The sequence below is a fragment of the Uloborus diversus genome, chromosome 7 (genome assembly GCF_026930045.1).
Source record: "Uloborus diversus isolate 005 chromosome 7, Udiv.v.3.1, whole genome shotgun sequence".
In the NCBI taxonomy this organism is placed as follows: Eukaryota; Metazoa; Arthropoda; class Arachnida; order Araneae; family Uloboridae; genus Uloborus; species Uloborus diversus.
In genome coordinates, this window is record NC_072737.1 from 26,421,267 (window position 1) to 26,434,768 (window position 13,502).

The following is a 13,502-nucleotide window of genomic DNA, read 5'->3' on the forward strand; positions in this document are numbered from 1 at the left end:
TGTATTGTTATAAAAAATATATTATGCGTAACGAAGGCAAGACACTCAGATTGTAGTCCTCATTAAAATAAATCCGTGCAATAAGCACCAAAAGAACGAGTCTACTAATTTCGATTTTCATCTCTAACATGTTGCATTTGTTTATGCCTTGACTCAAGGGACGTGTACTTTCTTGAGAGGAGTTTTTAGTTTCGTGAGAAAGATTTGAGTGACGACGTATCCGATTGCGCGTCATCATGAGTTATGGCTGTTTATATAGCCAAAAAATAACCTCATTTTTCTGTTAATCGTCCATACGAATTCTTTAAACTGAAAGAAATATCTGGCATAAAACATTTCACGATAATGCGAGAAGAAATAGCTCTAAAAATATTTACATCATCATTGCAAAATTTTATTTTCTTAAAATATATAAATCTTAACGTTACGCTAATTAGAGCAAAATAGATGAAAGAAATTGGTTTTTAATCCCTAAGAGACATTTTAATATTTCTCACTTGACGAACATTTAGTGCGATAAAACTATAAATAAACCAATAAAACCCCATCTTTCAGCCAATTAATTCTTAAGAAGGAATGACAGGCTCCCGTTTCTGGCTTAATTAAATGTCTTCAGCAGTTTATATAAGACTGCATCACCACAAGAAAATTTAATATCAAGCCGTTCTTTTCGGAAGATTTTCTTGATAGATTAGAGAGCAGCCCTCACTTATTCTCTTTTTTCATTGACTTTCACTACCATAATAATTTTAATTTCTGCAGATATTCAAGTTCATTATTTCGTGAAAATAGGCACATTAAAATCAGGAAAAAAATATTTCTTCGGCATTGAGTACTTCCTACCATTTAAGAATATTTTAAGAAACGAGCTGATGTGTGCATCACATGACTTCCTTTTACTCCAATTTAATGTCATTTTCCCGTTATTGGCAGTTTTAGTGTGTTCAATAGTTTTCTCTCTAAATACCACCAACAGTGGCCAATTTGAAATCGGATGAAACGAGCTGTGTTACAACGGATAAAACAATTTTAATGTGATTCAATAGGTTACTCTCTAAATATCACCAACAATGGCCAAATTGAATCCAGATTTAAAAAAAAAAACATCGCCAAATAAAAGACTGGCGATATATCGCCAAGTGTCCGCCAAATTGTAACACCACTTGCTTTTACATCGAAATTAACAATGATTTCCCTCCAAAAAGTGGCAAAAGACCCTTTTAAAGACACCCGAATGCAACCAAAACTGGAATTGCACAACTAGACTCCACTAAGAGTCTACGTACCGAATTTCAACTCTCTAGGACGTACCGTTCTTGAGTCATGCAATATACATACACACATACGCACAGACATACGTATATACAGACGTCATGAGAAAACTCGTCGTAATTAACTCGGGAATCGTCAAAATGGAAATTTCGCGCGTCTATACGTTCTTAGGCACTTATCCATAAAGGGTCGAGTCGAAAAAAAAACTCAACATTCATTCGGGGGTGAGCAAAATGGAAATTAAGGTCGATTTTTGAGTGAAAATTCTTTCCCGAAACAAAACTTCCTTTTTTGTAAAAGGAAGTAAAAATGCTTCGAAAAACTAATTTTTCAAAAAATTTAATAAAACGGTCTGAGGTGCGCAGTGTGCCCCCTTCTGATCTGAACTGATCTGTGCACCAATTAACTTACTTGTACGCCTATTAAATAACAATGATGAACAAGGATTTTTTCTCGGGAATTTTCATGAAATTTGAGTAGTGCTACTTAACTGGGAATTAAGAAAATATTCATAAAAAAATGTGAAATTGGTTCTTATTTCAGACACATCCTAGCTTAAATGTATGGAAAGAGCTATTTTTTACTTTTAAATGCTGTTTTTGCAGAAAAATGATCCTGAAAGTGAGCGGTGGGTGCCATTATTTAAACTAGTTTGGTATAACACTATGTCACAAAGTGAATTTTCCCGTACATTTGGGAAAAATATTGGATTTTCATTGAATTTCATTGCATGAAAAAAAGACCCTTTTAAAATATAGTTTTTATCGAAACTGTGGGCGTTCAGAAAAAAAACACTAACAATATATATTTTTTTTTTTATATTTCTACTTCCTTTCACAAAAAAGGAAGTATCGTATTCGCAAAAAAAAATTCACTCAAAAATCAGCCTTAATTTCCATTTTTCTCACCCCCGAATGAATGTTGAGTTTTTTTTTTTTTTTTTTTTTCGACCCGACTACACGTGGAAAGAACCTTTCAAACACCCGAAATATCCATTTTAACGATCCCCGAGTTAATTACAACGAATTTTCTCGTGACGTCCGTATGTACGTATGTATGTGCGTATGTATGTATATATCTCGCATAACTCAAAACCGGTATGTCCTAGAAAGTTGAAATTTGGTACGTAGATTCATGTAGGGGCCTAGTTGTGCACCTTCCCTTTTGGTTGCATTCGGATCACTTAAGGGGGGTCCCCTTTTTGGGGGAAAAACATTGTTAATTTCGATGTAAAACTCAAATGGTGTTATAATTTGTCGGACACTTGGCAAAATATCGACAGTCTTTTGGTCGCCAAGTTTTGTTGCCAACTTAGCGACAAATTTGGCGATTTTTTTTTAAATTTAAATTTAATATCAATTTGGTCACTGTTGATGATATTTAGAGAGTAAACACTTGAATCACATTAAAATTGCCAATAATGGGGAAATGACATTAAATTGGAGTAAAAGGAAGTCATGTGATGTACACATAGCTCGTTTATTCTTATATTTATTTATGGTTTTTTTTTTTTTTTTTTTTTTTTTTTAGAACAATGCAAACGTTTTTAAATAAAGCATGACCAGAATATACCGCAAATTTTCTCAACGAAAGTACGACCAAAACGCATTCCATCGTTAGGAAGTCTGCAAATATTGAAAATTTACAGGATTTAAAAATAATTTATATTTGCTTCCATATGAATTCTTTTTGAACGCAAATTTCGTGCATGGTTATGCTACTTTAACTAAATCAATATTTTAATAACTGGATATTTTTTTTAGTTGTGCTCTTAAATTACATTTTATTTAGAAAAAATAAAATGTATGTCTTGTACTTAAAATAGGGTTCAATTAAAATTGAATTAAAGCCTACAATTTCCTTTTAAAACGTGTGCGAAGTATTGGAGTATACATAGTAATAAAGTAAAGAATGTAGTATCTAAAGAAATGTTTGGGTTCATACTGTTTTTACTTCCTTTTACAAAAAAGGAAGTATTGTATTCGCGAAAAAATTTTCACTCAAAAATCGCCCTTAATTTCCATTTTGCTCACCCCCAAATGAATGTTGAGTTTTTTTTTCGATTCGACCACATGCGGAAAAGTGCCTAAGAATGTATAGACACGCAAAATATCCATTTTGACCATCACCGAGGTAATTACAACGACTTTTCTCGTGACGTCTGTATGTATGTGCGTATGTGTGTATGTGCGTATGTGCGTATGTATCTCGCATAACTCAAAAATGGTATGTCCTAGAAAGTTGAAATTTGGTACATAGACTCGTAGTGGGGTCTAGTTGTGCACCTCCCCTTTTGGTTGCTTTCGGATGTTCCTAAGGGGGTCTTTTGCACCTTTTTGGGGGGAAATCATTGTTAATTTCGATGTAAACTCAAGTGGCGTTATAATTTGTCGGACACTTGGCGATATATCGACAGTCTTTTGGTCGCCAAGTTTTGTCGCCAACTCGGCGACAAATTTGGCGGAGTTTTTTTTTTTTTTTTTGGTTTCAATTTGGCCATTGTTGGTGATATTTAGAGAATAAATATTGAATCACATTAAAATAGCGAATAATGGGGAAATGACATTAAATTGGAGTAAAAGGAAGTCATGTGATTCACACATCAGCTCGTTTAAAATCAGGCTTTTGATATTTAAAACAAACAATTATTTTACAGTGACGTTGCTTATCTTTTGTCAAAAAGTGAAATGTAGATTTTTATTATTTTTTATAAGGAATAAAACCAATAAGTGGTTTAAATGGGATTGCCGTACAAAACCCTAAACGCAAACTTATGAATCATAAAACCCTTCCTACAACCTCTTCATATTTTCAGTTGTTTCCGTTTCTGTTTTATTGCAATTTAGATGGTTATGCTTACGATTTTCAATAACATAATTTAATGAAACATCAAAAGGCTCTGCTTGAATGATTGAAATTCCATTAAATCATAAATATTTTGACTTGTATTTTGTTACGTTTTACTAGATTTCATAAATTCAACATGAAAGCCTTTGTAAACATCTTATTTCAGTAGAAATGTTTACAGAACAAAGCATTTTGAGTTCGTCTGAAAGCTTAATGGGATTTTTTTTCTTTACTGAAAGTTTTTATTCCAAGTAAAATGGGTAAACGAATTCTGAAAAAATGTCGTGATTTTGTTTTCTAAATTTTTAAAGCATGTAGTCTAGAATTGTTTTAGGAAATATTAACAATGGTATACTGCTTGTTTTCCGATATGATTTTGAAAAAATGTTGTGCTGAGAGACTTAATCCGACTTCTTGAAAGCCCTATTCCGAATTTTATTCAAAGAACTCACAAAAAGTTTATGGCAGAGTTTTAAGTAGAGCTCAAAAAGCCTAAAAATTATTAAATAAAAACAAAAACCCGACAGCGTAAAAGTCAAAAAAACTAAAAACGAAAATGTAAAATCCCAGTAGTTTAGAATGTTATTAAGTACTTCTGGATAGCTCAACTATTGAAATAGTTTTATAATCGTACACAGGGAAGAAAAATCATAAATTCAAAAGCAGAATAGAAAGATTGACAGTCGGGGCCAATTCCTTCCTGAATCAAGGAACCGCGTAAAATTTGAATAGGGAACTTGTCAAATCAGAGTCGCTAAGCGGGTTCGACTGTACAAGCAATTTGTTGTAATACAGAAAGATAATTTCCTGAATATTTCAGGAATTTTTCAAATCGGAACAATATCCTACCATTAAAATACAATTTCAAAGACTTACTGCTAATAAAAAATGTACATACGGTTTTAATGACCGTGTAAATCGCATTTTAAAAAGTTCGGTTTTTTTTAGCCAATTACAATTGGCTCTCTGTTTAACGACGCTCTATTTAACGACTTTCTCTATTTAACGACGGCTTTTCACGGTCCCAGATGATTCACTGTAGTTTTAAAAGCATTCTATTTAAAGCCGTTTTCTACTTAAGGACGATTTTTTGTGGTCCCTTGAAAGTCGTTAAACAGAGAGCCAACTATTGTGTAAAAAAATGAAGTTTAAATTTGTTCAACATTTCTGTTCCGTAGCATTAATAAATTGCTTATGATTTTCAAATAGTCAATTCCTAAATCATTTCACACTGCATCTACATAGCTATGATATCTAAAACGTGCAAATACGATACATTTTATTGTGATACAAATATATTTCAAAACCAATTTAAATTGTTGAGAACATACATAACATCCTTTGAAAAGTATTTTCAGTTGACCTTATTTAAATACACTGTTTTGAACAAGCGTTTTTGAATCGATGAACCCTTTCTATCTATGCAATGATATTTCTTTAACAACTTCACACTTAGTGCAAAAATAGTAGAACTTCTCAAAAGAAATAGCTTTTTTGCTCTTAGATTAGTTTTTTTTTTTAATTATTATTATTTATAAATGCATGGTCATGTATAACTGTGAAAAATAATAAGCTTCACAGGTGATATATCAAAGAACTGACACTTTTTGCTTGTAGCAAAATCTTCAAAACTTGAAAAAATATGTAAAGTTTAATGGAAATGTTTGTCACATTTTATTGCTTTTCGTTCAACTGTTATTACTATAAACTTAGAATAACAAAAACATTTTCATTTAATAATGAAAACTGATAACACTACTACACAAAAAATCTTCAAAGTATTCCAAAAGAACACTTAGACACATTAAGGTGCGTAAATTATTATTTGAATAGGAGAGTGGCATTTTGAAATGACGCAAGACTGCATTGGTACAGAAATTTCGCGATAATAAACTCTGAAAGGTGATGCACAGGATTCTGCATTAATAATACGATTTTCCACCATCATTCAACCATTACATAAAGTTTTAAAATGTCTCAATAGGAAATAATGAATAAATAATAAGCTGAACAATTGAGAGGTATTTAAGACGGAAGAATACTGCGCGAGAAGATTTGGCAATATCTTTCATCCTTATATATTATTTCTGTAGCCTGTTTTTGGTTTCTACGCCAGATTTTCCTCAATTCTTGATCGATCTCTTTGATTTACGCTTTATTTTAAAGCTTATGGTGCTGGCTACTGACGAAAAATAGACCCACGGTCTAAAAATTGGTTTTTTCAGCCGAAAAACCTGTTTTAAAGAACCAGAATGAGGTTTTCGGTTAAACTTATAACTTTAATTTGCGCTATGACCGACAGAGCTGAATAGCTTGATCGGCAGAGCATTCTCTTCGTAACCAGGAGAATGCGTGTTCGGGCCCGCGTCCGGACAATCTGCATCAAAAAATTAGAGAAATATCGCGCATTACATGAACACTTAATTAATTGAATGACAAATATGAAGGAATAGAATAAATGAGAAGGAAACGCTCCTTGATGATATGAGAACTTGAAGTGACTTTGTGCCAAATTACTTCTGAATTGTACGTTTTTTTTTTTTTTTTTTACGTTTTTTTTTTTTTCCTTTTTAAGCTTTGGCTGTGGTAAGAAAATTAAGGCATAATGTAAGCGAAAATATAAGTAACAGGTTTAAGATTTCAGACTACAATAGAATTGTTTTTTGTTCAGAAAAAAATAATAAATCGTATATTGAAATATATATTCTTCTAATGAGTTTTTGACTCTTTGTACAAATAAAAAAATTACTACAAAAATTACTATTATTAAGGGTAAAATATATTTTTTCTTCTTTTGGCAAAAAAACAAATAGCTTATCACTTTTTTATTACATTCAAAAAGCTACGCTTAAAAAAGAGCATAGTTCAATTTATTTTGTATTTTAAACGTGCTGTTAACTGATGAACACGTGCTGCCATCTATGTCATAACGGTTCAAGCAGCCTGCGGTAACAAATTGTAAAAATTTTCAAGAATAAAAAAATGTTTCTTCAATATCTTATCTTATATATTATTCCCTTCTCATTTTAAAACTTATCAGGCTGGCTAATGAAGAAAAATAGACTTACGGTCGAAAAATCAAGTTTTCGAAAACGCCCCTTGCTGTTTCAAAACCTTGATGCTGCCTGTAGTTCTTACGCATTTTTTAAAAGCAAAGTTCTAATGCAGTTTTCCATTTTTTACGTCGCTTTCGGCAAAAAAAAAATAGCCTGTGTGTGTGTTCATGCTTTAATAAAGCTTAAAAGCACTGGACTTAGTTGTTCAGCTAAATTGATAAATTTTTTTCGGTACAGCGTTCGGCTATAAACTATCTGAACTTCGGGCAAGTTTGGGCTGTCCGATATAATATCAAATTTATATTAGTATTACGCATTACATGTACTCATAACATACAAACGTAATAAAATAAATGCAGTGGGAATGCTACTTGCTGTTTCGACTCCTTTATGCAGGCTACAGTTATCATTTGGATAAGTTGACTGTTAATCGAAGGGTGTTCTTCCTTTTTTTTAAGCTTTGACTACATCCAGACCACTCAGCATAATGTAAGCATAAAAAAGTATTAGATTTACCAAAAGGAAATCCTTTTTGTGCAGAAAAACATTTTCGTTGTATGCTGAAATGTAGATGTTTCTAATAGCAGTGTTCGACCTTTTGTACAAATGAAAAAATACTACGCCAAATTAAAACTACGAGTTTCACCCAGTGAAGTTTTTATTCGAGCGAATACGATATAAAGCATTAAAATATTATTAACTTCATTAGCAAGAAATCATTTTCTACTCCTCTACATTCTGCTGAAAAAAAAAAAACATTTTGTCTACGTTCGAAAAGTTACACTTAAAAAACGGACTCAGTTCAATTGGTTTTGGTTTTGAATTTTGAGTATTCGATTAAAAGAGAAACATGTGCGGGCATTTAAGCCGTAACGGTTAAAGCAACCTTCTATGTGAAATAGTTCAATATTCAAAGATAAAAACACTTATTTTCAATCTAATTTATTACTTCTCTAGAATGTTCGTTTCAATCGCTACGTGAGATCTTCGTCATTCTTTAATCAAATTCCATGCTTTGCGAATAATTTTAAATCGTATCATGCTGGTTAATGACAAAACATAGAAGCATGATCTTATTATTATTATTTTTTTTTCTTTTGGCAAAAAGCTTTTTTGCTGTTTTTTACTACGCATTCCTTCAATGAATAGCTTTCGAAAAGGAAGGCGCAATTGCTAGGTTTGTTGGGGTGTCGGGCTGTTAATCAGAATGGCGCCAATTCGAATCCGTGCCAATAAATATCTCTTTAATGTTTCTTTTTTTCCCGTCAGATGCTCACATGGGCAGGACTGTATTTGCCACAACCTGTTTTTTTACATGCACAATTATTGCTTTTTCACGAGTCACTACTCAGCCACACTTTTAATTATATTTATGTTTGAATTGAAAATATGTACGACCAAAAGGTAAGCGATGATCCAATTATCACAACGTTGTATTTAACGAAGTTTTGTTACTGATGTCTTTTAATTACATGCCTTCTCTTCTACGCTTACTTTTTTTTCGGTTCTTTATCATAATGTTCTTCCTTTGAAATTCTTAAAGAGCGAAATACCTTATAAAATGATTCGAAGCACAGTGCAGAGTTCCGCACGGGTCGACTAGTCTATTTTAATGTACATTTCATTTTAATCGACTGACTGCTTTATTTGTAAAGTGAAAATCATTTTTTTAGAACTATACCATAATAATTGAAAGGTGCATTAGGTCTCAGCACAAATCGTGATATTTTACTTCAACCGAACATCTAAATACAAAACAGCAGCAATGACGCTAGGTTTTAAGGTATACTGCTGTTACTTATTTTAGGAAACTTACCATGACGTTGAAGATGACAAACTCCTACCTAATTCACGCGAATTCAGCTCAACTTCTTTCATTAGGTGCATTTTCAAGTTCGTGTACTAGGTCTCACAGGATCCCATACTTAGCTCGCAGTTGGTAAGCTAGCAGAAAGAACATCAGTTTAAAAAAGTTCCGGTTATCGTTAAAGCTGGTATCGTGTTACAAAGGTTGGAGTAGCAAGTTTTGCATTTAAAAATAACAGTACCAGTTTGTGGTGAAACGAGCATAAACTTGGACTTTTAATTAACTAAACATGTGCGTAGCTAGAAAATTTTCATCATTAACTATTGACTTTTTATTATTATTACAGACGTTTTACCGTGCTCTACAGTATTACACGGCGCAAATAGCTCAAATCAGAATGAAATTTGCATACGGGAAATATCACCTTGGGCATCGGCGGGAATAGAACCCTTGATCTCATTAACTGCACGCAGGCAGCTGTCAAAGCTAATTCATTGAACCGATCGGCCATGGAAGCCCCGTGATTTAAAGTTGATGCAATTTTTTTAAGCGCGCAACGTAAAGATTTTTCTTTAATTCACTAAAACTGCCACCGTAAGATAATAACAAAGCAGGTCTAGTGTGTCTACATCGCAGGCTGCTAGGTTCCAAGCGTTACCTCGAGGTTTCATTTTAATTTACATCTAGATACTGTTTTTAACTGAGAACGCAATATTTTTGTACATTCTTCACAGTTCTTTGAAGGCATATTTTTAGCTGTAGTGGCATCAGCGTTTAAAAGGGACCGTCTCGAAGTGTTGTCCATAAAGTGATCAGCTTATTCGTTCTGTCCTTCTAGTACCATCGAGAACTCGAACTTAATTTAAAGATGCTGTACGTACAATACGCCACAGTCATGCAACAACTAAGACTCTGTCTCTATTCTAAGTTGTGTTTTCGTGCGTAGATTGACACCAGGTTCTCTTTTCTTTTTCTTTTTTTGAGCACTTATTGTTCTCACTTGACTGTCCTTGATGTTGTGGTTGCTTTTTTCAGCATGAACCAGGGGACTCTGCAGCACCACCACACGCCGGCCTCTGTATCCTCTGGTCCTGCGCACTGTCCCCCAGCGCCCCAGAATCTACTTCTGCTGAGCGGTGGCGTTCATGTCCATCACACACATGCTCATAGACATACACACTCACACACGCGTGCGCCTTTACACACATACATACACACACACGTAAACCTACACACACTCAACTATACACACATAACCACCCAGGAGGAGGGATATCCTTGAGGGGGGAGCCGTTTCTAGAAACAATAACTCCAATGAGTAGGGTCTTGTCGGTTGAAAAACATAATTTGAATTCAAAGTTTCGGAATTCAAATTAGAGTTGATTGGGAGAAGCAGTTCGTCTTTTTTTTTTTGAATACTTTTGTCAAATATGAAGAACAGTCAACGGTACAGTGAGGGGGACTTAGAGATCAACCTCTCCAGAACTCTTTGTTTTAACACATTTTACCAATCCTGATACAATTAATACATGGGGAAAAATGACACCCAGCTTCCAAGACGATGAGTTCTAGTTGCGGGAGTGGGCACAATGAATACGTCTCTGCCAGGTTATCTTGCAATATCACGAAATATGGCATTTTCTCGTATGCCCCCCCACTATGTAAGCGCTGCTTTAATCAATTCATTCAAGGTACTCTTTAAATCCTTGACTATGTTCCAAATTGCAATTCTATTATGAAAGATAAACAACACTTATGAAGATTTGAACAGTTGTACTACGAAGTTATGTTGGGTGGACTGCAAGTGGACACGGACCACTACCTTTTATTATAGGTCTTTTATTATAGGTAGGACCAGCGTCGCTGATCGTTCGATCTCAAAATGAAGTGATCTGTTTCCGCTTACAGATCAGCCGGCGTCTCTTCGTGGCACAACTATGCAACGAAATTAGAATAGGCGTCATCTTCCAAAAATAAAAATACTACTGTTACGTTTCATGTTTTTTATCTTAATATTTACTCATATGTTCTGAAAATAGTTTCTCTTCGCTACCACATGAAGTTAAAACTATTACAATATAAGCTCAAAATTTTCCAATTAAAATTCAAGAGTAGTTCACATTGTAGCATAAAATGTGTTTTTTGCAAAAGCAAGTAGCGTCTTCACACTTTGCGATACCAACTCTACTTGTTTAAAAGTTCTTCGTAATTGTAAGGGTTAGATGCTAATGGAGATAATGTTAGAGCTGAGCTCTTCCGTGAGATACTTTCTTTCTTTGTAAGGTATCGGCTCGTTTCGAATCTAAATCAATGAAATTGAATTAGTTCTGAAAAATCAATTTGACAAAACCGATTATTTTCCATATGTATTTTGCTTCTATTTAAATACCTAATTTTTCGCAGTAACTTTAATTTTGGCAATCGCTTCGGGTTACATTACTCCAATATTTAAAAGGCAATAATTATCACCATACTGCAAATTATTTCTGTCATCCGATCCCTTTAGCTGATAATTTTATTGTTTTAGGCTGCCGAGAAATTAAGTGCCTGTTGTAGATGCAGGCTTCGAAAAAGCCCTAAAAAAAGGTTTTCGAATGATAGGAGATTCTTAGGGCCGTTGAACACTTGACCAGTAAATAAAAGAGGCTGCTTCGGAAAACACTGTTGAAGAGTGCGTTGTATTTCTTCATTATTCATGCTTCTTTAAGTTTAATTTTTTACTGTCACCATTTAGATTTTTTTTTTTTTTTACTCTTGAAAACATACTAAATTTTTCTCCTATTTTTATTTGTTATTAAATACTCCTCTTTTAACTAAATTCACTCCTTTGAAGTATCTTTACTAATAATAAAGCCGAAAGTCTCTCTGTCCTGATCTCTCTCTGTCCAGATCTCTGTGACGCGCATAGCGCCTAGACCGTTCGGCTGATTTTCATAAAATTCGGCATATAATTAGTTTGTAGGATGGGGGTGTGCACTTCAAAGTGGTTTTCCGAAAATTTGATTTTGTTCTTTTTTTATTCCAATTTTAAGAACATTTTCCCGAGCAAAACTATCATAAGATGGACGAGTAAATTACCAAGTTGTCATAACCTGAAACCGTAACATGGGCAAGCCAATTGGCGAGAAATTCATCATACATTATTTGTAAATATACAGGCGAACCAAAAGACCTTTTAGTTTTCTACTACGGGCAAGACCGTGCAGGTGTCTATAGTAAGAAATAAAAGAGCAAAAAAAAAAAAAGATCACATTCACTAAGAAAAGGAAGTTTAGGAAACAATTTAACATTTTTTTTTTTTAATCTTAAATGGCGCAAATAAGAAATTTAGATTTTTCATCACTCCCACTACACTTAATCGTTGAAAACAAATATACAATTGAATTCGGTTTATACGAAATGTCATAAATTCCCGAATTTGTTCGTATTAACCGTTATTCGTAGCAACCGTGAATAAGTGAAATGAAGAAAAATAAAAAATGCATATGTACATTTAAAACAGAATTGCTTTGCAACTCATTTACAATGACTACCTTTTTACAGAACTGTTAGTCTGTCCTTTTTACCCGACTGCGCGTGCGCGACGCAAAGGAAGGTAATGTGTTTATCAGTCTATGTATGTATGTTCGTTTCTATGTGGCGTTCTAGGGGCTAAACGCCTTGGTCAATTCTGGTAATTCTTACGTCGATCGATTTATCTTAACCTTGGGAGTGTCACTAAACACATGACAGTAATCAAAATTCACCATATCAATAACCAGTTGACAAAATATGGCAGTTCGGGATCGGCGCACGTTTGGCGCTGCACACTGTGTTGCACGCTAACTGCCTGGGACAAATGCAGGTAGTTTTCGCTGAATTTTTTTGTTTACTAAGTCTACTAAATGGGATCTTAGTGGCCGAGTGGTCTAAGCGATTGCTTCTCCTACTTGAGGCGGTGGGTCAAGACACCCTCGCTCCGGATGTACTTTCCCTCTTTCTCATGTGAATTCTTTCATGTGTTCTTTATTTGTGTTCTGTACTGTAATAAAAAGTATATTATGCGTAACGAAGACAAGACACTCAGATTGTAGTCCTCATCAAAATAAACTCGTGCATTAAACTCCAAGAGAAAGAAAGTCTACTAATTCGATTTTCATCTCTAACATGTTGCATTTGTTTTTGCCTTGATTCAAGGGACTGAGTTTCGCGACGTGTACTTTCTCGATAAGCTTTTTTAGTTTTGCGAGAGATTTGACCGGCCGGGGGGGGGGACGTTTCCGATTTCGGGTCATCATGAGTTATACAGGCTGTTTATATAGCTGTGCTGTGGTTGACTTAAGTTCGCGCATTTTTGCCGAAGGCCAAGCACATATAGCTTTAAGCGGAGTTAGGTCCCTAGAGGGACTAATTATGAGTAGTTTATACCACCGCAAGGTACTTAACAGACCTCACGATACAAACAATTTCTCTCAATGAAATGACAAGATTGCGAAATGTACCGTATCATAATCGTAATAACTAAGTCAATGAAAATTAAA